The sequence below is a fragment of the Nelumbo lutea genome, chromosome 4 (assembly GCF_056320005.1).
Source record: "Nelumbo lutea isolate HS-2025 chromosome 4, American lotus-T2T, whole genome shotgun sequence".
Lineage (NCBI taxonomy): Eukaryota > Viridiplantae > Streptophyta > Magnoliopsida > Proteales > Nelumbonaceae > Nelumbo > Nelumbo lutea.
In genome coordinates this window covers 63,792,921-63,817,383 of record NC_142687.1, presented here as the reverse complement: position 1 = coordinate 63,817,383, position 24,463 = coordinate 63,792,921, and the positions used below count along the sequence as shown (strand labels likewise).

At 40.3% G+C, this 24,463-nt stretch overlaps 1 pseudogene; it reads right to left on the bottom strand.

Moving 5' to 3' along the window:
- Positions 1–5,306: 5,306 nt before the first annotated feature.
- Positions 5,307–5,809, bottom strand: LOC148860866 (tetraspanin-2 pseudogene; annotated as a pseudogene).
- Between the last annotated feature and the right edge of the window lie 18,654 nt (positions 5,810–24,463).

Below are 24,463 nucleotides of genomic sequence, written 5' to 3'. Positions count from 1 at the left end.
GTCTGATGAGGGAAGGCAGGTTCCGTGGAGCACCTTGATTCATGATGCTTGGTGACCCCATCCGTAGTTCTTTTATTTAATGAACTCTCTTCTTTTCTGAGCCCCAAAGAAAAATTCGGTTCAGCACGACGATACATGTAATTGGAACAAGGGTTAGCGGATGATCACACATATTGGGTATTCAATTGGATCATGATTTTTTTTAAGAAAATTTCATTTTAGTACCCTGAATTTTGGGTAGTGTCAAGTATCTGAACTTTTAAATGTGTCATTATAGTATTAAACTTTCAATTTTAAAAAGTATCAATTTGATCCGGTCATTAAACGGTCGTCAGTTGTTCGTTGAAAACATCATAATTACTTTTCAAAAAATGACACTATTCATTGTCATTGTCTTCTACCTTGCTAACCGGAGAAATTCCATATATAAAATCAAACTAGGGAGTGGTGGAATTAGAATACTGAATATATATATATATATATACACCAGTATCTGATTGACCGATTTGATAAATGAAAAACCAGAATCTGTGAGGAGTTTGGAGAGAGAAAGAGAGGAGCCAAACCTAAGCCCAACCCTACTTGTGACGCTGGAAAAGTTCCTCGGTCTGAGAATTCTTGAAGGCACTATAAGAAATGAGGTAGACCCAGATTAGAGCTACCAGGGCGGTTATGAGAATCACGTTTGCCTTGAAGAGGAGTGTAAAACCAGAACTTTTCTAGTTTGCTTTTCTTATTTTCATTCATTGAAGATTTAGTATATATACACAGCCATACATAGCCATCGAACATCGAATCTCCTAAATTTACAGGAACTCAAACTCAAAACGAACTCCTAATTCGATCCTAACTCAGCGGAGTCTCCTAATCCCGGAGATTCCCAATCTAATCCTAACACCCCCCCTCAAGTTGGAGCATGCAGATTGTGAATGCCCAACTTGTGGAAAAAATACTCAAATTCTCTGCGACCCAGTGCCTTTGTAAAAATGTCTAACAGCTGAACGGTAGTCGACACATAAGCAGGACGAATGCAACCATTTTGAATCTCATCACGAACAAAATGGCAATCAACTTCAATATGTTTCGTACACTCATGAAACACTGGGTTTGCTGCAATATGCAAGGCTGCCAGACTATCACAATATAATCGCATTGGGTTCGAATGCGTCACTCCAAGGGCCAATAACAATCCCTTCAGCCATTTTAATTCACCCGTAGCCGTGGCCATAGACCGATACTCTGCTTCTGCTGAAGAACGAGCCACAGTGTGTTGTTTCTTAGTTTTTCAGGAAATCGGCGATTTCCCAAGTAGAATAAACCACCCAGACAGGGAACGTTGGGACAAAGGACAGCTCGCCCAGTCTGAATCACACCATGCATATAACTGCAAGTCACAATCTGAATGCAAGAGAATTCCTTGACCAGGATTTCCTTTCAAGTAGCACACCACTCGCAATGCAGCCTTCCAATTTTCTTGCGGTTGCTGCATGAATTGGGACAGAACTTGCACACAATAAGACAACTCAGGACGAGTTGCAGAGAGATAAATAAGCCTACCCACCAAGCGCCTGTATCGCTCAGGATCAGATAAGAGAGGCCCATCTGTCAAGGCTAGATTGTGATTCTGCTCCATAGGAAAAGGAGCAGGTTTTGCACCAAGTAATCCAACTTCAGCGATAATATCCAGAACATACTTTCGTTGAGATAGAAAATTTCCTGTTGAGTTTCGGGCAACTTCAATGCCCAGAAAATATTTCAGTGGTCCCAAGTCTTTCATATGGAAGCAGTCACTCAAATATTTCTTGAAGACTTGAATTGCCATATGATCATTACCTGACACGATAATGTCGTCCACATACACGAGGACAAGCACATGTACCCTGTCTCGACGAAAGATGAATAGGGAGTAATCTGAACCTGATTGTTGAAACCCATATGTCTTCAAGGTTGTGGTTAATTTAGCAAACCAACATCTCGGCGCTTGTTTCAAGCCATACAGAGATTTTCACAACCGACACACCATACCTGGTTTATCTGACTGAAAACCAAGAGGCATTCGCATGTAGACTTCCTCATGAAGGTCACCGTGCAAGAATGCATTATGTACGTCCATTTGATGAAGCTCCCAATTTCAAGTTGTTGCGACTGCAAGAAAGGTACAGACAATAACCATTTTTGTAGGGGCAAAAGTTTTATTATAATCAATTCCCTCAACCTGTTTGTTCCCAAAGATCACGAGACGGGCTTTGTATCTTTCCATTGTCCCATCAGTGTTGTACTTGATTTGATATACCCATTTGCATCCTATGGCTCGTTTTCCAGATGACAAAGGCTCTACGGTCCATGTTTGATTATTCTCAAGTGCCTGTATTTCTTTCTGCATTGCATCCCTCCATTTTTCATCCTTTACAGCCTTAGAAAAAGAAGTAGGTTCAACTCCTGTAGTAATAGCTACCAAGAAAGCACGATGTCGACAAGAAAAATTGTTACAATTCACATAGTTATCTATGGGATAAGGACTACATGCAGGATGTGATTGGCCGAGTGAGCTTGCAAAGGGACACAGAGAGGGACTCAAGCGTTGTGTGGTGTGAAGCACATAGTCTTTTAACCTTGTGGACTGATGTTTCTGTCGATGCCCACACCCTAAATGAGAATCAGAGTTTATTGTTACTTAACATTGCCACCCCCCCGACGTTAGGACTGTCTTCGCTTGTATTTTCTGTGGTGATGTTAGAAGAATGCATGGGTTCACTAGTATTGACATTTGGGTTTACGTGGGTTCCTTCTTCTACACTGACTCCTTCTACAAGTTCACCTCGCTGGTTAGTCTCCACCTCGCTGGTTAGTCTCCATCTCGCCATTTGCTTGTCCTAGTAAATAAGTGGACGGCACCAACACCTCATTTGTCTCACCTATTCCACAATGAAATTGGCCTTTTGCTTTGTTTGGTTGTTTATCCTCCTTGCATGCATAAGGGAATTCATCCTCTAAAAAGGTAACATCTCCTGATGCAAAGAACGTGTCGGACTCTAAATCATACAAGCTTCATCCTTTCTTTCCAAAAAGGATAACCAACAAAAATACACTGTCTGCTTCGACTGGCAAATTTATCCCCTCCATGTCCATGATTGTGTGCATATGCCAAGCAACCAAAAACTCGCACATTATCATAAGAATGAGGTCGCCCAAATAAAACTTCATAGGGAGTCTTTCCCTTCAATAGAATGGACGGTGTCCGGTTGATCAAATAGCATGCGATCAATACACATTCCCCCCAAAAATCAATGGGCATGCTAGCTTGAAAACGCAATGCTCGGGCAACATTGAGTATGTGTCGGTGTTTGCATTCAACCCTCCCATTTTGTTGAGAGGTCCCGACACAAGTGGTTTGATGAATAATACCATGCTGAGCAAATAACTAGCCAAGCAAACAGATTCAGCCCCATTATCAGTATGAACCACTTTGACAGGTTTGTTAAATTGCCTTTGAACCATAGCAAAAAAATTTCGAAGAGCTTGTCCCACTTTTGTCTTATCAATCAGAAGATAAATCCAAACACCTCTAGAAAAATCATCTACTATTGTCAAGAAATAATGAGCACCACAAGAAGCTGCAGTTCTATAAGGACCCCATAAATCAAAATGAATTAACTCAAAAATATCGAATGCTTTGTTATTACTAGAAACAATCTCTTCTCGACATTGTTTAGCTCGGAACCATACATCACAACCCTTAATACTGTCATCCTTATTATTTTTAGTACTAACAAAAGGCAGCAACTTAACAATTTTATGAGAAAGATGCCCTAAACTTTGATGCCAAATATCACACATCTTGCTCTCTGTAATCTTCATTGCTCTTGCTGATGCAATGCTCCGGAAATAATAGAATCCCTCACGCTGCTCACCCGCTCCAATCAGCATCCTTGTAGTTCAGTCCTGTATCACACAAAATTTATTAGTGAACTGAACAACACAATTCAACTCCTCAATCAATTGCGACACGGAAATTAGATTGCGATTCAAACTAGGCACATATAAAACATTAGTCAGTTTCAGATGATCGTCCAGCGCAACTGTGCCTTCTTTCTCTGCTATTGTCGCTTTCCCATCTGGCAGCCCGACAGAGCATGGAATGATGTTCTTTATGTCTCTCATCGACTCGAGCCTTCCTGTCATATGATGAGAAGCCCCTGTGCCTATTATCCACTCTGAAAATTTTTGCTTACCACTTAGTAGTTGACTCCCCTCTTTCTGTGTGTTCAAAAGGTTGAGTGACATGTTCCACTGCTCATTACTTAGTCCATTTAACCCAGTCTTGACCGCATCGATTGATTCTCCTTGAGACGCATTGCCTTGCGCAGAGACTTTGGTTGTATTGGCCTTGACTTGGCCGCCACGACCTTTTCCTCCTACCCATGTTCCTTGTTTCTGTCCACCATGCCCATCGTGTTCTTTTTCTTTGTTTTCAGTCATATCGACCATCGTGTCTGAAAACCCTCAATCGGCGGCTGAATCATCACAAAATCAGAAAACCGAATCTCCCTAAAACCTGTCGCAGAACTTTGACTCGTCGAAAACCCATTAAAGATTCGGACGTTCGTGAGTCTTATCCGGAACTCCCTGAAGAGGCACTGATTTCGAATTCGTGGAATCTGAGACCGATCTTCCGACAGCCTCAATGCACAATTCTTCCAGGACCATCCTAATCTAGTCGGAGGGTTCTTGAGTCAGTGTAAAATCTTTAGACGTTTGATGCAGGCACTCACGGATACTTGATCGATGGGCTTCTATTTAGGCTCGGGATGTGGTTACCACGATCGAGAGACAGAACCGTGATGCTGAACTCTTGACTCTCTCCAAGTTACAACCTGTGTCAACAAGGCAGTCAGCGTTTTTAAGAGGGGATTCACCAACTCCAACAGAAAGTTCTGTTGATATCCCAAAATTGCAGGCTTCTTCCCTTGTTCGGATGTGTAAGCAATATGAAGCAGAAGCAGTGTTGTCGATAGCGTTTCTAAGAGATCGCCGCCACTGGAACGAAACACGAACACTGCCGCTAGTAAGAGATCGTCGCCGCTGGTAAGAGATAGCCACCATCGGAATGAAACACGACCACTAGTAACAGATCACCGCTGCTAGTAAGGGATCGCTGGTAACAGATCCGATTGAAGATTTAACATATATACACAGCCATCGAACATCGAATCTCCTAAATTTACAGGAACTCAAACTCAAAACAAACTCCTAATTCAATCCTAACTCAGCGGAGTCTCCTAATCCAGGAGACTCCCAATTCAATCCTAACAAGGAGAGATGTGAGCGATGAAGAACTGACCCATGGTGATGTAATCTTGGCTAAGCTTGGAACAGACGTTAGAGTTGGTGAGACAAGTTCGAATCTTGCCCCAATTTGTAGAATGGGTGACATGGTTGCAAAGCCATGAGGAGAAACCTTCAAGCCTATACTCCTTTAGCCCCCGTTGGGTACAACGTAGCTTCTATCGAGCCTGGTGACGACGAAAGTGAGGACAAGCAGGGTGAGGAGGAGCCCGACGAAAGTGAGGATAGCTATGCAGAAGATCTAGAAGGCCTGGAGGCACTAGCGGTTCCCGTAGGCGTCGACGAATCCTGCGAGAGATACCAGAAGGATGAGGACGCCGATGAGGATGACCAGCCATCGGAAATAATGGATGCACTCGTTGTCTGATTTCGAGGCTAGCCAGATTCCAACGCCGATGATGGGGATTGAATAGAGAAGAGCCAGAAAGTTGAGGATGGCTATGATGTTGTTACTTACTGCCATGGCGGGTCTTTTTCTCTTTGAACTATATCTCTGTAATTTAGAGAAAGACAAAAAGGAAACTGAAACTGGGGATTTGGTGAATTGAGAGGTGAAGGATTTTTAATGGTGGGTTGGGGATGGGGAGGGGGTGCTTTTGCTTTTTAGTCTCCACTTTATACACAGAAAATCTGGGTGTTGGAAGTGGGAATGGGAGGTATGTAAAGCAAAACTCCTTCCATCTCCATAGATGGTTGGGCTTTCATTTCGAACATTGAAAGTAATCGTTATTTGCCTTTAGATCTGAAATATATTCTTGTCTAGTTATTTCTTTGATTTCAGTTATTGTTTCCTTTATCATATTTCATGTTTTTCTCTCTTTGAAGATAATCGTTTAGTCTTAAGGTAGAAGATAATGAACAGTTTCTTCTTTTGAAGGGTAGTTTTGACGTTTTCAACAGATAACCAATAGTCGGTTAATGGCAGGGACAACTTGACCATTTTTGAAAGTTTAGGTACTATAGTGACATGATTGAAAGTTTGGGCACTAACTTGACACTACCCCCAAAGTCTAGGGTACTAAAGTAAAATTTTTCAATTTTTTTTGATAGATTAAGAAAAGGGCTACACATAAAGGGAGTAGTACGTCCCCATAAATCAAAAGGACACTAAAACTGCCACTAGAAGTTTTATCAGCCATCAACAAAATGCCGCTAAAAAAAGTGTCGCTAGAAATTCTAGTGACAATTTTGGTGACTGACAGTGAAAATCAACGACTGACACTGAAATTACTTTTCGCAACTGCCGCTAAAAGATTAACCAAGTACCGCTACAAGTCTGAGTCGTTGTTTTAGCGGCAGCCACGTAAAAAATATATATATATATATATATATATATATATATATATATATATATATATATATACATTTTTTAAATTATTCCTATTTTGCTCCAAATAACCTCTTTTCTCTACATTTATCTACATTAGAATGAAATACAAAAATCAAAACATAAATTATAAATGCAATTTAAAAGTCTATTCTCTGTTGAAAACATTTGAATCACAAATTAATACAAATTGATAGATTCTTTAATACAAATTTCATGTTTCCTCCCTCATCTCTTGTCCACATAGCTCCTTAACAACAAACATGGTTGCAAGGGTGTCCAACTGAAAGGTTGAATAAGATTCGCCTGAGCTGCACCTTTTAACCAGTTCCTTCCTAGCTTCTCTAATAACTACTCTTGTTGCACAGCGAATAAATACTGTTAAAAGTAATGGTGGCTCCCCTAAAGCTGCATGAGAGTCAAATCCCCATTGGTTATTATTAGTCATGTTGCTCAACGTGATAAAATATGTATTTGTACATATTCCACTTGATTTTTTATGAAATAACTATTACTGTATCCTAAGAAGAAAACAAATACTCCTAGACTACGTTTATAGAAGCTTTAGCCATGATGCAGGGTATCCAATTCATTTGCATGATCCAGTTGACCCAATTGAAGGTTGGGCAGTATGAATGGTTGCAATGGGTATTCAATTAGTAGGGGCTAGGCCCAAAACTTCAAACCTATTCCATGGATTTAAGGCCCATTTAAGAATCATGCTCAAGTTTGGACCAAGTTAGTGGGTAGCAGATAAAAATATGAGCATATGAATCTTGAAATTTATAAGAGACGATAATGCATATCAACATGCTTTCCTTACTGCCGACTTCTAGATACCCAATCAAATGCTATTTATCTACAAGACAACTCTATAACCGCCTGTTTCATACACAGACTAAGACCATAAAAGACATAGAAAGGATGAATTTATTAGGGTCCTAGTATGGGTCCACTTGGACCTTATCCATACCACTGTATCTAGTGGTCTATTTGCTGTTTTTTTTATTCTTTTTTGATAAAGGACATAATTATATTAATAGAAGAAGATAATATAACCAAGCTATTAAAACAAGACAACAAGGATATTAAAACTACAACTAAGAGATGATCACACACACATACTAATACAAAGAGATAGATTACAATTGGAACCCTGGCCTAGGCATTCCCCAAATACACCCTTGACAATTGACACTAGCACTGGCTAGACTATCAGCAAGGGGAATTAGCCAATCTGTTTAGGTTTCTTCCCAAATTTTTTGCTTCCCTGACCAAGGCCCTGAAATTCAGTGATGCTTATTCCTCAAAATTGAGCCATGAGATAACCACTTTGCAACCACCTTCAACAATCATCCCTACCCTTTTTGTAGTAACAAAAGCTTGAGTCATTATATCACCACCAACAATTCTAAATACAGCTAATGCTTTCCATATTACAAAGAGAAGCAATTCTCTCACTCTTGGAGGGAAGGCAACAGTTGATGATTGGCTATCCAAAAAGAGCATTCTACTTAAAAAGCTTGAGGGTGATCTCCCACTTAGATGAAAGTAGGGGAAGAGCTAATCCCTGGCTTTTATACTCTTTTTTTCCCACATTTTATACCAAGGGGGGGGGGGGGACTTAAATATTTTATTTCTAAAAGTTTTCATATAGGATAGTTTTCCAAAAGAATTATGTTCTTTTCTATAATGGAAATGATGGTAACTTGAAGGTATTTTAAGTACTTAAATAGCTTGTTAAGGAAGTCTTTCTAGAAATGCTCAATAAATCAGAATTTACCTTTGGAGGAAAGAACACATTTTTGGTGATGCCCACTGTTCAGGATCTCAACATTAAACTGCTTTTACTGTGCAAGAAACATCTGGTTTATACTTTCTTTAAAATGAGTAAACTTTGCATCTGAAGTACTAATACATTGCTTTCATTAACTAGGTGGACTATTGATACAAAGTATTATACAGCTGATGTTTCAATATGGATGGCTCATCTTGATGAGGAGTTTTCTATTGGGATGTGGCTACTTTCCTATCTTTCTTGTATTGATATGATTCACATCTATCATCTTTTACCACTCTCCAGCAATGGGTTTCTTGCAATGATATTCAGAAGTTTGACATATTATTATGCATTGGAAACAAAGTAGATCATTTACCTGGTTACTTTGCTCATGTTGAATATAGAAGACACCTGCAGAAGCGTGGAGAATCTTTGGTGATCCACATCCAGAGTACTTGGATTGTGGAATTCTAGAAACCAAAGGTAATAGTTTGTTGGGGGATTAAGAACCCTTGAAGCAGCACAATTTTACACCACCTTAGTCATGCAAGTCACCATTTAAAGAATAGTATCTTGGTAATGATAAGTATAAAGACAAATTCCCCTAAGCCTAAGAGTAAGAATAAATCAACAAAACTAAACCCAAACAACCTAGTAAAAAATGCAAAGGCCATGATGCCCTTACATAGGCAACTATACATTTTAACATTAAGCATAAATAATAGCTTGAAACAAATGAGTTTAGAATAATTACTCATTTTCTGGTGCTTTTGCAATATGTTTATTACTTTATAATTGGTTAACCTTCTCTTACCTTTTATGCACGTTTGATGCCATTTCTCTTTTTCTTTTCATTCTATGGGAAATCCAGTTGGATGCTCCCTCAGTTCATACATACACAAGTAGAATAAGTAGGCTTGGACTCACTATAGTTGGTCATATCCTCTATTCTTCTTTGCCCATGAAAATACTATATTCTATAATTCACAGGAAAGTTCTACAAATGTAAACCATAGCTACTAAATCCACTAGTTTGTGTTTGTGATGGTTAATGAGTATCAATTAACAGTTATGAACTCTATGCTATTCAGGTATTTCTTATTATAAAAGAGCTCGCATTCTGTGCACCCGTGAATGGTGTATCGACACGTCGATATGCCTGATGTTAATGCGCGTTAACACGGTCAGGTCAGTCGAATGTTCAATCAAAAAGCCCTTTTTTCCCAGTTTCATCGACTCTTTCTCCCCACCGAACCCTACCCATACATAGAGTAACCCTTGTCCACCGGCGGCGAATCGACGGCGACAGAGCTCCGGCGGCGAATCGGCAGCAACAGAGTTCCGGCAGCAGCAACGTATCCCTCTTCTCTTCTTCTCCGACTCTCCATTGTTCTTCTTCATCTTCTTCGGTGGTAGGTCCAATCTGAAGGACGAACAGGTAGGACATGTCGACCAAAAACAGGGGTTTTTTGTGGGAACCCTCCAAGTTGTGCAGTTACCACCCTCTAGAGCTCTAGACAAATCTACCAAATGCAACGCATGGGAGCCCTCCAAGCTTTTTTTTTTTTTTTTTTAGTTCTTTCATTGTAATCATGGAAGCTTGAAATGGAAGGATAATAGGGGGGGCTATTGTAAGAAACAATGCCCATTTTACCTCCAACGTAGGGACCGACTCATAGGTGTGAAGAGGGGAGCCCTAGTATCACCCCATTCATCAGATTTCGGCCTGAAGGAACTGGACTGAATGACTACAATTCACCATTTGCATCCTTGATTAAAACCATTTTAGCTCCAATTTTCATTCCCTGGTTCAGGCTTACATCTATTAATAGCCAATCTAACTTCGACCTTCTCGAAGTAATGGCTGGTTCTAAATAAAAGCGTAAAGAAGGGGAATTCCAGCAATGCCCCATTCATTGGATTCTAGTCTGAAACTTAGGTTGTGAGCAAGGAAGTGTGAATCCATGGTTCTGTGACCAGAAAGTTAAGAGTGTAAGAATAATCTGGTGGTCGCACATCGAATATGCTTGTTTTCACACGTTTAGAAGCTCTTTAGAGTCTAAAAAGGCTCTCGGACTCTTCTTCTTCTTCTCTTCTTCGTTCAAATTTGTGGGACTGGGAGAACCGGAGAAGTGGAGGAAATGGGAGGGACTGAGGGAGTTGGAATGAAATTCCTTTGAAAGAAATCCTTCAAATTTTTTTTGTCCTTTAGGCGGTTCAACCGGAGGAGAATCAACAATAGCCGGTTCAACCAGCCAAATTATTAATGACAGAGAAAACTTTCGTTAATTCGTGGTTAACACGTGTTCGCCTCTCATTCGCGGGTGCACTCGTCCAATGCACCCCACGAGTGCACAGAATGCGACCTCATTATAGAAGGTCTGAGGTTTCAACTTCAAGCAAGTATTTTCCCACTTCCAGAAGAGTGTTCAGGGGTCTAAAAGATGTTGATGTATTTACACAGGAAATTAAAGATTGGGTTCTAGAGAGGACATCTTCAGGCATTGAGGAGGGGAAACAATTGTTTAGGTCTCTCTTTCTTGTTGATGAATTACAGAAACTTGATTATGCATTAGAAAGGATCTTATTTTAGCAACTCTTTTGTATGCCTTACTCGCTGTATCCTTCTGATGATCTGAAAGAGGACGAGTATCTTGCTTTAGAAGACATCTTGGGAGGATATGAGCTAAATCTCCGATGACTCATTTCAAAAAATCCTTAGTAATAACTAATAGCAGTGTTATAAAACTAGGATTCAATTCAAATCTGATTCTGACATAAGTATGATGGGTAAGTTTTGAGTTACTAGTCTATAATAGATCAATTCCATACAATAAGATTGAAGTGTCATAAAACTGGATTTTGGAAAAAAAAAATACTTATGAATGTTAAGAAGGTATGGTAATTTCCATAGAAAAGGAATTCATATTCCAAAATGTTTAGAAGAGCACATAAACTCACTGATATATCTTTCACCATTGCTTTTTATCAGTATAAAATATAAAAATTATGTGCATAGACAATTCTAAGAGGTAAAAGTCAAGAACAGAATAAACCAAGTTATTACAGAGGAAGAGAAAAGAAATTATGTGCATGGACAAGCAAACAAAAGCCAAGCAACATAATTGTTGATAGAGTTACTTTGCTAGGCAAATAGAGCAAAGATGTCAGTTATAGATTTGGTAAAGAATAGACAATTTGATAATCCAAGAAATATTAGCATATGAATAAATAATTCTTTTGACTTGATTTATCTGATTGTATAATGGAAGTTGAAAACAAATCTTATCCCAAGTTGAGTAGGAAAGGAAGTTGTACTATGCTGCATTGAAAATGGGGGAAACAAGAAATAACAGCTTAGCAGTACATTTCCATGTTCATTAGTTCCCATACAAAACATAAAAAAGGAACTAAAAAATGGTGATGCCAAAATCATAGATAATGAGGCTAAATGCTAATAAGTGATAAATTTGTCTAGTAACTAATCTGATACTAGCTTTAAGAAAGTAATAAATTGATGCCAAATTATCTAAAATGCTGTTAAAGGGTTATACCCATCCAATGGCCACAAATTCCTCTACTCCAAGTTCATGATTATTCCATTACACTGAATATTTGGTATCATATGACTATTAGAGTTTAGACCATCCCATAGTATGAAACAGGGAATTGAATAACCCCCCAACTGATGCCCATTAAAAATTAATAAATGGCAAAGTATTCATCCATGGTTGGCATTCTTGGTTGGTTATTGTGGTAATTTTATTACAAGCAAAGAAGACAATTTCAACTTGCTTCAACATCTTATTCAACTTGCTATCATGCTGCATACAAGAAGGCTTCAAGAACCCATGAAAGACTGCTAAACTACAAAACAACTTCCATTCGTAGAAACACACCTAATTTATAGGGATGATACTCTCATACTGAAAAGTTGTAATTCAAAAGGATGAGACTCTTACTCAAGACTTGGAAGTCAAAAATATTTGTTTGGACTAATACCAGGCCCGCTGATGGCATTAAAACTAGGTTCTACAACGGTGAAATTAGTAGATAATTGTTTGTATAGATGTTCATCAACGCTCTACTCCTGCTAAGGTGGAGACCAGAAGTCGGTAATGGCGTGTAACAACTTTGTACTAAGTTGTCATTCAACACTCAATAGTAGGCTTGTCCCTTTTGAAAACAGATTTGGGGAAAAGTTATTAATGGTGACTGGTGAGGATTCCTTCACCTTGAGAGTGGGGAATATGCAGACCTAGCTCTGGAAATCTATGATTTGTATACACAAGACATTATTGGAATTTGGAAACCTAATTTGTCTAAGTGACAGACCTAGCTCTGTGTCTTATTGTACTTTCTACTACTTAATTTACTTACAAGAAGGAACCTACCTTTAATGTATCCTTTGAGGCGTTGGTTCAATGCTTCAGTGAAGAGACTGAATCAACCACTAACGTTGAAGTCATCGGTTGGTGCTGTTTGGTGGAAATCTAAGACAAAGTGAGGGAGAGAGAGAGAGGGGGGGAGAGAGAAAGAAAGAGAAATATTACCTATTCATGCCGGCCGGTGTCCTTGGATGTCATCTGGTGGGAGAGAGAGAGAGAGAGAGCGCAGAAAGAAAAAGAGGGCGGGAAGAGAATAGAAAAATGAAAGATGGAGGAAATATCCCAAATTCATGCATTATTAATTGTCGGCCTTTAACCCCTTCTAAAAGCTATTTCTCATTTTTCCTCTAGTGAAAATAGCTAATAATAGTTAAAGATCTAGGAATGTCAGTACTAATTACAACATTTGAATGAGCAAAGTTAGCTAACCAATCCGTCGCAATGTTGCCTTCTCTATAAGAATGACGATTCTCTACTTTGCCCTTTAGTCTCTCCAATGGCGACTTGCAATCCCCAGTGAACGATTTCAATCTCCATGGGGGTTCAACCTGTTTCTTTAGAAAGTCAATCACAAGTTTTGAATTGTCCTCAATAGTGATGTTATTGCTTGAAAAGTTGAGGGCCACATTGTAGGCTTCAAGGCCAAGAATTTGGCCTGCATAATTTCTAGCTATGCAAGTAATGGTACAGGTACCATTGATGCAAGAGGCGTCAAAGTTAATCTTTATAAATCCCATTTTAGGACTTTCCTATCTAACAAAGATAATAGATTTACCCTATAAGTCATTTGCATCATGCTCCATACAAGATTAGATTTCCATAAATGCATGTCAAGCTCTATCAATTATAATAGAAGGGGGCACATTTTTCTGTTAGATAGTTTTGTATGCCCTTAACTCCAATCAGTTTGAGGTACTTATGACATTTATTGTAAATGAATAAGGTGCACATTTGATTTATGTTATGTGGTGTGTTTCTGTGTAATACCCTTAAAACCAGATACTTATGAGACTTGTGTTGGTTTAGAATGTTCACAGCTAGTGGGTCGATCTAAGGAGAACTACCCTAATAAAGCTAACACTGATGTGCCGCCAAGTTGGTTGGGGTGACCTGTCTCTGCCACCAAGGTGAGACCCGAGGTACATGCAGTGCGGGATCAGCTTGAGACCTTGAACCGGACCAGAATTCCAGTATTGCCCTAGGCATTGGCGAGTAGTGGGCGGAACTGGAATGTTACACCTGACCCCTAGACTCAATTATTGTATCGCACTAGGTGGCAGATTGGACCATCTTTGATATGCTAATCAATGAGACCCTTAGAGGGGGTCAAAACCTGGGTATGTTGAGACGGTTCAAGAACCCATCTGAGTGGGTGATCATAGTGACAAGATCAGCCCCTTTGTCGGACAAAGGTAATGATCGGGGAAATGCACTCTCTCCGATGAAAACCAAAGCTGTCAGCAGTTGATTTCAATCGTTGAAATTTTGTTTTGCAAAATATATTTATGTGATATAATATATATATTACAGGTTTCCAAAATTGTTTGCAAAAGGTTTTAATCCCCAGGGTCCATGTAAGAGGAGAGTGCATCACTGTACCTTGTAGTCAGGGGAGAGGTCCTCCCTTGTCGGGCAGTGTTTGATCATTATGGGCTTAGAGGTTAAGTGTAAGGCCTTTGAGGGTAAAACATGATGGGCTAATCTTGCATCTGCCCACACTCATTGGATGTTACAATGTGGCTTGGCCTAAGGACCACTTAGTGTAAGTGTAGGGCCCATAGAGTCCATAAGATGGGCTTCAGGGGGTGCACTGTCCATAACAGTGTATTCGGCCAGGCCTTGTAACAAAGGTTGGGCTGAACTCATGTGGCTGATGTATAGATCAATGTTTGGGTCCCACGCCATACAAGGAAACCCAACTGGGCAGCAGTTTGGAAGACTAAGTGAGTACATAACCTTAATTGGGCCTTAAGCCCATTTCGAACTGGGTTGATTTGATCAATCAATTAAAAGGGGCGAATTCTAAGGTGGATCAGCTCATAGGATTGGGCCTAGACCCTATCCACTTAGAGAGTCCAAGATCTAAATAAGATTTAGATCTAGAAGCCTCCTAATTATATTAGGAGATGGCCGATCTGATTTGCATATAAGATAAGGGTTCTTCCTTATCACTTAAAGGGACTTCTAATCCAAATATTATTTGAATCAGCAACTCCTAATAGGATTAGGAGCTGATCCCTTTAAATCTATAAAAGAAGGAGGGGGCGGCAGCCTTTAGATAAGCAACCCAAAAACTCTTGTCTTCAGAGCTGAAATCACAAGAAGAGAGAATTCTGCACCTTGCGAAATCTCTCTTGCCGCCTCCTTCCTGCCGTCGCCATTATCTCCAGTTCGATCTCCAGTTCTTGGGAGAAATCAAGACTTGATCTTGACATCAATCTTTTGGGAAAAGATTGATTAGAGTTATACTCACAAGCCATCTAGTTGTTTCTTGCGAAGGGTCAAGTTCTTTTGAAGAACATTGCTAATTCTGCAACATCCTACACTGCGCCATCTTCAGTGGAAGCTATTTTTGGATCCTTCCTTAGGCGTGAACACCTCCATTGGGAGATATTATTTCTCCGTATCAGGTACATCCTCCCTCCTACTTAGTGTAAGTGTTGGGCCCATAGAGTCCATATGATGGGCTCAAGGGGTTCACTGGGCTTTCCAGTGAATTTGGCTAGGCCTTGTGATAGAGGTTGGGCCGAACCCTTGTGGTTGATGTATAAATCAACGTTTGGGTCCCACGCCATACAAAGAAAGCCCAACTAGACAGCAATTTGGAAGGCTTAAGTGAGCACATACACTTAATGGGCCAAAAGCCCAATACGAGTTGGGCCAATTAGATTGGCTTGAATGGGGTGAATCTGAGATATGGACCAGCTTTAAAGGATAAGGGAAAGTCCCTATCTACTCAGTAAGAGTCCATATTTGAATATGATTCAAATCTGGAAACTCCTAATCAAATTAGGAGGGTTGATCATGATCTGCAGATTAGATAAGGACTCTACCTTATCACTTAAAAGGATCAACATCTCCTAATAAGATTAGGAGTTGGGCCAATTAGATTGGCTTGAATGGGGTGAATCTGAGATATGGACCAGCCTTAAAGGATAAGGAAAAGTCCCTATCCACTCAGTAAGAGTCCATATTTGAATATGATTCAAATCTGGAAACTCTTAATCAAATTAGGAGGGTTGATCATGATCTGCAAATTAGATAAGTACTCTACCTTATCACTTAAAGGGATCAACATCTCCTAATAGGATTAGGAGCTGATCCCTTTAGGATTATAAAAGGAGGAGGGGGTGGCAGCCTCAACAGACACTCATCTGAGATACAGATACAACACAGAAGAGAGAAATCAGCATACAGTGAGACTATGCCAATTTCTCCATATCGCCTCCTTCCTGTCGCCGCCGCCTTTAGCAGTTCATCTCCACTCACGTGGGAGTCATCAAGAAGCGTTCTTAATTTCAGTTCTTTGTGAAAGAATTGAAAAGAAGCTGTGCTCACCTGTCGTCCAGTGGGTTCTTGTGAATGATTCAGTTCTTATGAAGAACGTTGTAGATCATGTTTCGTCCTACATTGCGCCATCTTCAGTGGGAGTAGTCTTTGGTGACTTTTCTGGGCGTGAACACCTTCGTTGGGGGATACTAATTCTCTGTATCAGGTATTTCCCTCTTCTACTATTTTGTTCAGATCTGGTTCGGTTCTCGATTCAAGATTGATCCTTGAAAATTGGTTTTCTAAAATATGGAATGTGATTCCCAATTGTAGGAATGAAAGAAAAATTTTTTGAAATTCGCCCATTCTGTTCCGCTTCATCCGGGCGTCCAAACGATGGATCTTTCCATTCCTTCAGTGGTATCAGAGCCATGTCTCAAATCTTGAATCAAAATTGTTCAGATTTGAACCTGCGCAAATGGGCAAAAAGCGTTCTACCCTATTTGTGTAGATTTTTTTTTGGGAAATTGTTCCCATAAATTTGGGCGAATGATCTGGAATTAAATTTTACCTAAATCTGAATTTTATATGGAATGGTTCTTTATAATTTTCTTGATTTATGGGATGTTTGTACAATGGAGATCGAAATCTTTTATTTTTGGCACGTGAATATCTGCGATTTGCATATTCTTGTTTATCCTTTACATTTGATTTGTAAATATTTTTTTTAGACTAAATGTATAGGATTCGATCTGATGTAATAATTAATAGAAAATTAGGTTTTTCTATTTTTGTATTATTTTGGATCGAAGTTGGCGGCGCTGGAAGGAGAATTCGCAGATTTGAAAATCGCTATCTGTGATTTGCAGTTTATGAAACTGTAAACTGTGATCGAGCTTCTGAGGCCCGCAGAAGGGACTACCTTGAGTGGGAGGAAAAGAACTCCCTGGCCCGCTGCTATATCATAACTTCTCTGGACAATCCAATACAGAGACACTTCAATCAGATCGAACTGGCCAAGGAAATATTGGACGGTCTGAAAACTATGTACGAAGAGCATAATCGTTCTACTCGGCAGAAGGTCTTGAAACAGTTCATGACCGCTCAAATGACCAAGGGACAGAAAGTGCATGACCATTGCCTTCAGATGATGGGATACATAAATGAGCCGGAAGCCCTAGGGTCTGGGCTGGACCACGTCACCAAGGTAGACGCCATTTTGAATTCTTTACCTCCATTTTACAGTCAACTTGTCATGAATTATAAAATGAATAAGCTGAATGTCAGCTTACAAAAGCTCAACAATATGTTGCAACGAGCTGAGGAACTAATTCGTAAGGATGAGCCCGTCGCCATGCTTATGGAATCAAGAAAGAATGGCAAGAAGAGGATGTCTAAGAAGAGGCCCCAAAAAAAGGGCAACAAATCCAAGAGACAAAAGAAGGACAAGGCATCCAATGCCTGTCACCATTGTCCCCAGACCAGCCACTGGAGAAGGAACTGTCCTAACTACCTGGAATCCAAGAAAGGTAATCCCGAATCCTGTGTCATAGAAACCAATTTGTTGGTTACTTCTGCTTCCTAGTGTTTTGACTCTGGGGCTTCGACTCATGCATGTAATACATTGCAGGGTTTTAGAATAAGCAGAAGATTGAGTGAGGGAGAGGTGACGCTCTTTTTGGGAACTTCTGCAAGCGTTGCAGCTACAGCCATCGGAACCGTAGAATTGTTTTTTAGAGAATGATCATGTGTACTTAAAGATTGTCTTTATGTATAGAATTTAAAAAGAAATTTGATTTCTGTCTCAAAATTGTGTGCTGATGGATATTCTGTTTTCTTTAGTAATACGATTACTATTAAAAGAAACAACAAATTCATCGCATACGGGGAACTAGAGAATGGTCTCTATGTTCTGCATCCTTCTCTAGAAACCAACATAGCCGAAACTACGTTGATTGACGTTCCCAAGAGAACTCGTGATACCATTAGTCCCACGTGCTTGTGGCATTATCGTCTTGGCCATATCAGTATTGACCGAATCACAAGGTTGGTAAAGGATGGTCCTTTGGATTTTCTAATTGTAGAAGATCTTCCCACCTGTGAGCCTTGCCTTCATGGTAAGATGACAAAACGGCCATTCGGCAGCAAGCCTGAAAGATGTACGGGCACACTTGACCTTACTTGATATGGTCTGATCACTTCTCGCACACTCGGAGTTGCCCACATCCTTTTGGGGATACGCATTAGAGACTACGATTTACGTGTTGAATAGGGTTCCAACCAAATCGGTTCTGAGCACTCCATATGAACTTTGGAGCAGAAAGAAACCAAGTGTCAAACACTTGAAGATTTAGGGTTATCTGACACACGTTAAAAGAACAAACCCGGACAAATTGGAATCCCAAACCAGTTGTTGCCTATTTGTAGGCTACCCCAAAAGCTCTATGGGCTATCTATTCTATGACCTAGGAGAACAGGAAGTGTTCTATAGTCGGAATGCCCATTTCTTAGAGGAGGATTACATCCTGAACAATCATCGTTAGGAAGTTGTTCTTGATGAGGAGAGCTTAGGAGTAGTGGGAGATGTCCCACATGTTCTAGGTAGTAACCAACCTAGAAGATCTACCCGGGTATCCAGGCACCAGTCCATTATGGTTATGACTAGGATAGTTAACTGGTGGAAGCCTTGACTAGTGAGGAGGATCCCGTAACTTACACAGAAGTTATGTTGGACATAGATCCCCAGAAATGGGTAGATGCCATGAGAACTGAGATGGACTCAATGGAGGCCAATGGAGTCTGGACTCTAGTAGATCTGCCTGTTGGGGTAAAAGCAATTGGTTGCAAATGGATCTATAAGAGGAAAAAGGGCCCCGATGGCAATGTTGAGACCTACAAGGCTCGCTTGGTGGCGAAAGGGTATACTCAGAAAGAGGACATCAATTATGAGGAAACATTTTCGCCTGTGGCCATGTTTAAATCCATTAGGATCCTACTAGTTGTAGCAACATACCATGACTATGAGATTTGGCAAATGGATGTCAAAACCGCATTCCTGAATGAAGATCTTACTGAACATATCTACATGCACCAGCCGCAATGCTTCATTGCTGCTGGTCAGGAACACATGGGATGTAAACTTAATAGATCAATATATAGACTTAAGCAAGTTTCTAGGAGTTGGAACATCCGGTTTGATTCAGCCGTCAAAATGTTTGATTTTGAGCAGAACCTAATGAGCCCTGTGTATAAAGGAAGTCTAGTGGGGATAAGGTTACGTTCTTGGTTCTGTATGTAGATGATATCATATTCATTGGGAATGATGTGGGAATGTTGACCTCAGTCAAAGTATGGATTTCACAGCAATTCTCCATGAAAGATATTGGAGAAGCATCTTATATACTGGGTCTTCGACTCTATAGAGATAAATCAAAGCGGATAATAGGATTATCCCAATCTTCTTACATTGGCAAAATCGTCAAAAGGTACAACATGGAGAACTCCAAGAAGGAGTCGTTCCTTTCAGGCACGAAGTTACTCTCTCCAAGAAGATGTCTCCCAAGACATCTGAGGAGATCGAGGACATGAAGAATGTTCCCTATGCCTCACCCGTGGGGAGCATCATGTATGCCATGCTGTGCACTCGCTCCGATATTGCTTACGCGGTGAGTATAGTAAGCAGATTTCAGGCCAACCCAGGGCAGGAGCATTGGACCGCTGTGAAATGCATACTTAAGTACATTCAAAGGACAAAAGAGTTTTGTCTAGTATTCGATGGTACATCACTACAGATCCAAGGGTATACTGATGTTGACTTCCAGTTAGACCCAGATGATTGAAAGTCTACATCTGGTTAGTATTCACGATAGGATCGTGTGTTGTTTACTAGAAAAGCAACAAACAGGGAGTCCACGGCAGATTCCACAACCGAAGCCGAATACATTGCCGCAAGTGAGGCTGCCAAGGAAGCCGTGTGGATGAAGAAGTTCATCCAAGAGTTGAGAGTAGTTCCATCCAGCACATCACCCATCCCGTTGCTGTGCGACAACAATGGGGCCATTGCTTAGGCTAAGGAGCCATGATGTACTTATGACATTTATTGTAAATGAATAAAGTTAATATTTGATTCATGTTATGTGGTGTGTTTCTATGTAATACCCTTAAAACTGGACACTTATGAGACGTGTTGGTTTAAACGTTCACAGCTAGTGGGTCGGTCTGGGGAGACCTACCCTGATAAGGCTGACACTGATGTGCCGCCAGGTCTGTTGGGGTGGCCTGATAAGGCTGACATATATATATGTATATGTATATCTCTATATAAATATATTTTGTAAATACAAATTCCAACGGTTGAAATCAACTACCGGCAGTCTAGGTTTCCATTAGAGAGAGTGCATCCCCGATCATTCACTTTGTCTGACAAAGGGGCTAGTCCTGTCACTATGATCACCCACTCAGATGAATTCTCAAACTGTCCCAACATACCTACGTTTTGACCCCCTCTAAGGATCTCACTAATTGACATATCAAAGATAGCCTAATCCGACACCTAGTGCAGTTCCATAATCGAGTCTAGGGGTCAGGTGTAACATTCCAGTTTTGCCCATCTATCTCCTGTTAGACAGTCTTGTATGCCCTTAGCTTTAACCGGATTTGATGTACTTTTGTTATTTAGTGGAAATAAATTAAAGTGCATGTTTGATTCATGTTGTTTGGTATAATTCTGTGTAAGACCCTAAAACTGGACACTTATAGAAACTTGTGTTAGTTTTAAATGTTCACAGCCATTGGATAAGTCTAGGGAGATTTATCCTGCCAAGGCTGATACTGGTGTGCCACCAAGTGTTGGAATGGCTTGTTTTGGCCATCAGGGTAAGACCCAAGGCACATGCAGTATGGGATTGCTTGAACCCTTGAATCGGACCAGATTTCCAGTATTACCCTAGACCTTGGAGACAGATGGGCAAAACTGGAAAGTTACACCTGACCCCTAGACTCGATTATGACACATCACTAGGTGTCGGATCGGGCTGTCTTTGATGTGTCAATCAGTGAGATCCTTAGTGGGGGTCAAAACCTGGACATGTTGGGGCAGTCTGAGAATTCATCTGAGTGAGTGGCCATAGTGACAGGATCAGCCCCTTTGTCGGACAATGGTAATGATCGGAAATGCACTCTCTTTGATGGAAACCAAACTGCCGGTAGTTGATTTCAATCGTTGGAATTTTGTTTTGCAAAATTAAGATATATATGTATATGTACGGTTTCAAAAGATTTGCAAAAGGTTTTAATTCTCGGGATCCATGTGAGTAGAGAGTGCAGCACTATTCCTTGCAGCCGAGAGGTTTTAATTCTCGGGATCCATGTGAGTAGAGAGTGCAGCACCATTTAGGATAATACCTGATGGGCTAATCTTGCACCTGCCCACAGTCCCTGGGTTTTTATAAGATGGCTTGGCCCAGGGACCACTTAATGTAAGTGTTGGGCCCATAGGGTCCATGTGATGGGCTCAAGGGGGTCACTGAGTCTTTCAGTGAATTCAGCTGGGCCTTGTAATAAAAGTTGGGCCGAACCCATGTGGTTGGTGTGTAGATCAATGCTTAGGTCCCACGCCATACAAAGAAGCCCAACTGGGCAACAGGTTGGAAACTAGTTAAACACTGAGCACTTAATGGGCCAAAAGCCCATTTCGAACTGGGCTAATATGATCACCAGTTCATAGGGCGAATCTGAGATTAGTGTTAGTAAAAGGATTGGGTCTTTGACCTTATCCACTCTAAGAGACCAAATTCAAATTAGATTTGAATTTGGTAACCTCCTGATAAGATCGGGAGTTAACTAACTTAATCTGCAGATAGGATTAAGATTAACCTCTATCCAAATACTGATTTGGATTGGGATAAATCCCAAAATATTGGGAGGTTTCTTAATCAAGAAGAAAGAGGAGAAAACCCTAACAGAAATATCGCTTTTCGAACTAGGGGGTTTGAGTAAGCAAGAAACACATCCTGCAATCTGAGATTTGATCTCTCACAGACTCCAGAGAGAAGAGACAATTCTGCCCTCTTCGTCCCTGGACTTCTCCTCCTTCAGCCGCCACCACTACCTGTTGGAAGATTGGATCTTTGCAGCAACAGGAAGTCAACAAAGCAGTTCTTGACAATAGTCTTTCAAGAAAGACAATAGGATTCGGTGTTCAAGGTTTCCAGAGGGTTCTTGTGAAGAATCCAGTGTGTAGAACGCACCCTGTTGGTTCCGTTCCATCCACAACTGTGTCATCTTCAGTAGGAGCGGATCTTGGTTACTTCTTTGGGCGTGAACACCAACTTTGGGAGATATTATTTCTCCGGATCAGGTATAATCCTTCCTGTTTCCTTTTGGTTCAGATCTGGTTTGTTTATGATTCAAGTAGGATCCTTGAATAATGTATTCTAAATTTATGGAATATGATTCCCAGTTGGAAGAAGGTAGGAAATTTTTTTTTGAAATTCGCCCCCCTTTCTGCACCTTTCTTGGCGTCCATTAGATAGATCCTACCATTCTTTCATCCCCAAGGTCCAGGGCAACACTGAAATTTTGGTCCGGTTCAGGGTTTCAAGAAAAACCCACACTACATGTACCTCAGGTCTGGCCCTGGCAGCTGAGATAAGCCACCCCAACCAAATTGGCAGTAGGGCTGTTCATAAGAATTCCCAACCCGACAAACCGACCGACCCAACCCGAGTCGGTCGGGTTTTCATCAATACCGGTCGGTTTCGGGTTGGGCAAATATATAAACCGATATATCGGGTCAGTTTCGGTTTTCTTGTGTGAAAACCGAAACCAACCTGACCCAAATTGAACTAGTCTTCTACTAGCTCGGTAGTTCCTAGTTTGAGTAGTTTTCTACTTAAGTATAACTAGTCTTCTACTAGAACTACAAGGCCCATTAGGCAATTACAATTAGAATAGGCAATCTATCCTAGTTTTTAACTTTCTATAATCTTTTTCACCAAATAGGCAACCCATTAGGCAATTACAATTAGAATTCAATTGGGTGTCCTTTTGTACATAAGCAAAATCGAAACCGACCCAAACCGACCCAACTCGACTCAAACCGACCAGGTTGGTTTGGCCTATCAGTGGGTCGGTTTGGTTTCCACCTCAGGTAACCCGACCAGGTCAAGTCAGTTGGTAAAACCCCAATAAACCGACCCAACCCGACCCATGAACACCTCTACTTGGCAGTACACCAGTGTCAGCCTTAGTAGGATAAATCTCCCCAAATCTATCCAATGGCTGTGAAGGTTCTAAACTAACACGAGCCCCATATATGTCTAGTTTAAGGGTATTACACAGAAACACACCATAATAACATGAATCAAATATGTACTTTATTCATTTACAATAAATGTCATAATGTACATTATGCTGATTGGAGCTAAGGGCATGCACTATCTAACAATTTCAAGAAGCCATTTGACCAATATTTTGATTATATGCTTGTCTTACAACTAGTATGGGAACCAATGGATTATTAGTTTGTATAAATAGTTTGATGCTATGCTTATCTTGCAATAATTTATTATTTCATTTATTTAAATATTATTTTTTAAACATTTTTATCAATACAAATAATATTTTTTAATTATTTTATTACCATTTTTGTTAAAATTAATATTTTGTTAGTTAGTATTCAATTACCAAAGCCTTTTTTTCAAGTTGTTTATAATATAAAGTATAAAAATTAGACATTTATGATCAGCTATGTAGATTACTTCATAAACTATACATGAGATACATGGAATAAAAAAATGTGGCGTGGACTACTCCACACCATGCCTACAGAATGCCACTATGGGTGTGGACTGGTATAGTCCACACAATTTGTCCACGGTTTAGAATAGTTGTAAACTGTGGTATGGTGTGGATTGGTCCCTACCACAAGGTGTGGTGTGGATCAGTCCACACCACCCAATTTCTCATCCATAGTACAAAACACCCCCTAAATGAGCACTTGATAAATATTTTGACAACTATCAAAAGTGGGTATTAATCTTTTCCAATGATAGGCTTAGAATATTTTAGGAAAAATTCCCAATTAGTACCCTGTACTTTGGGCCTAGTGCCACTTTCGTCTCTGAACTTTAA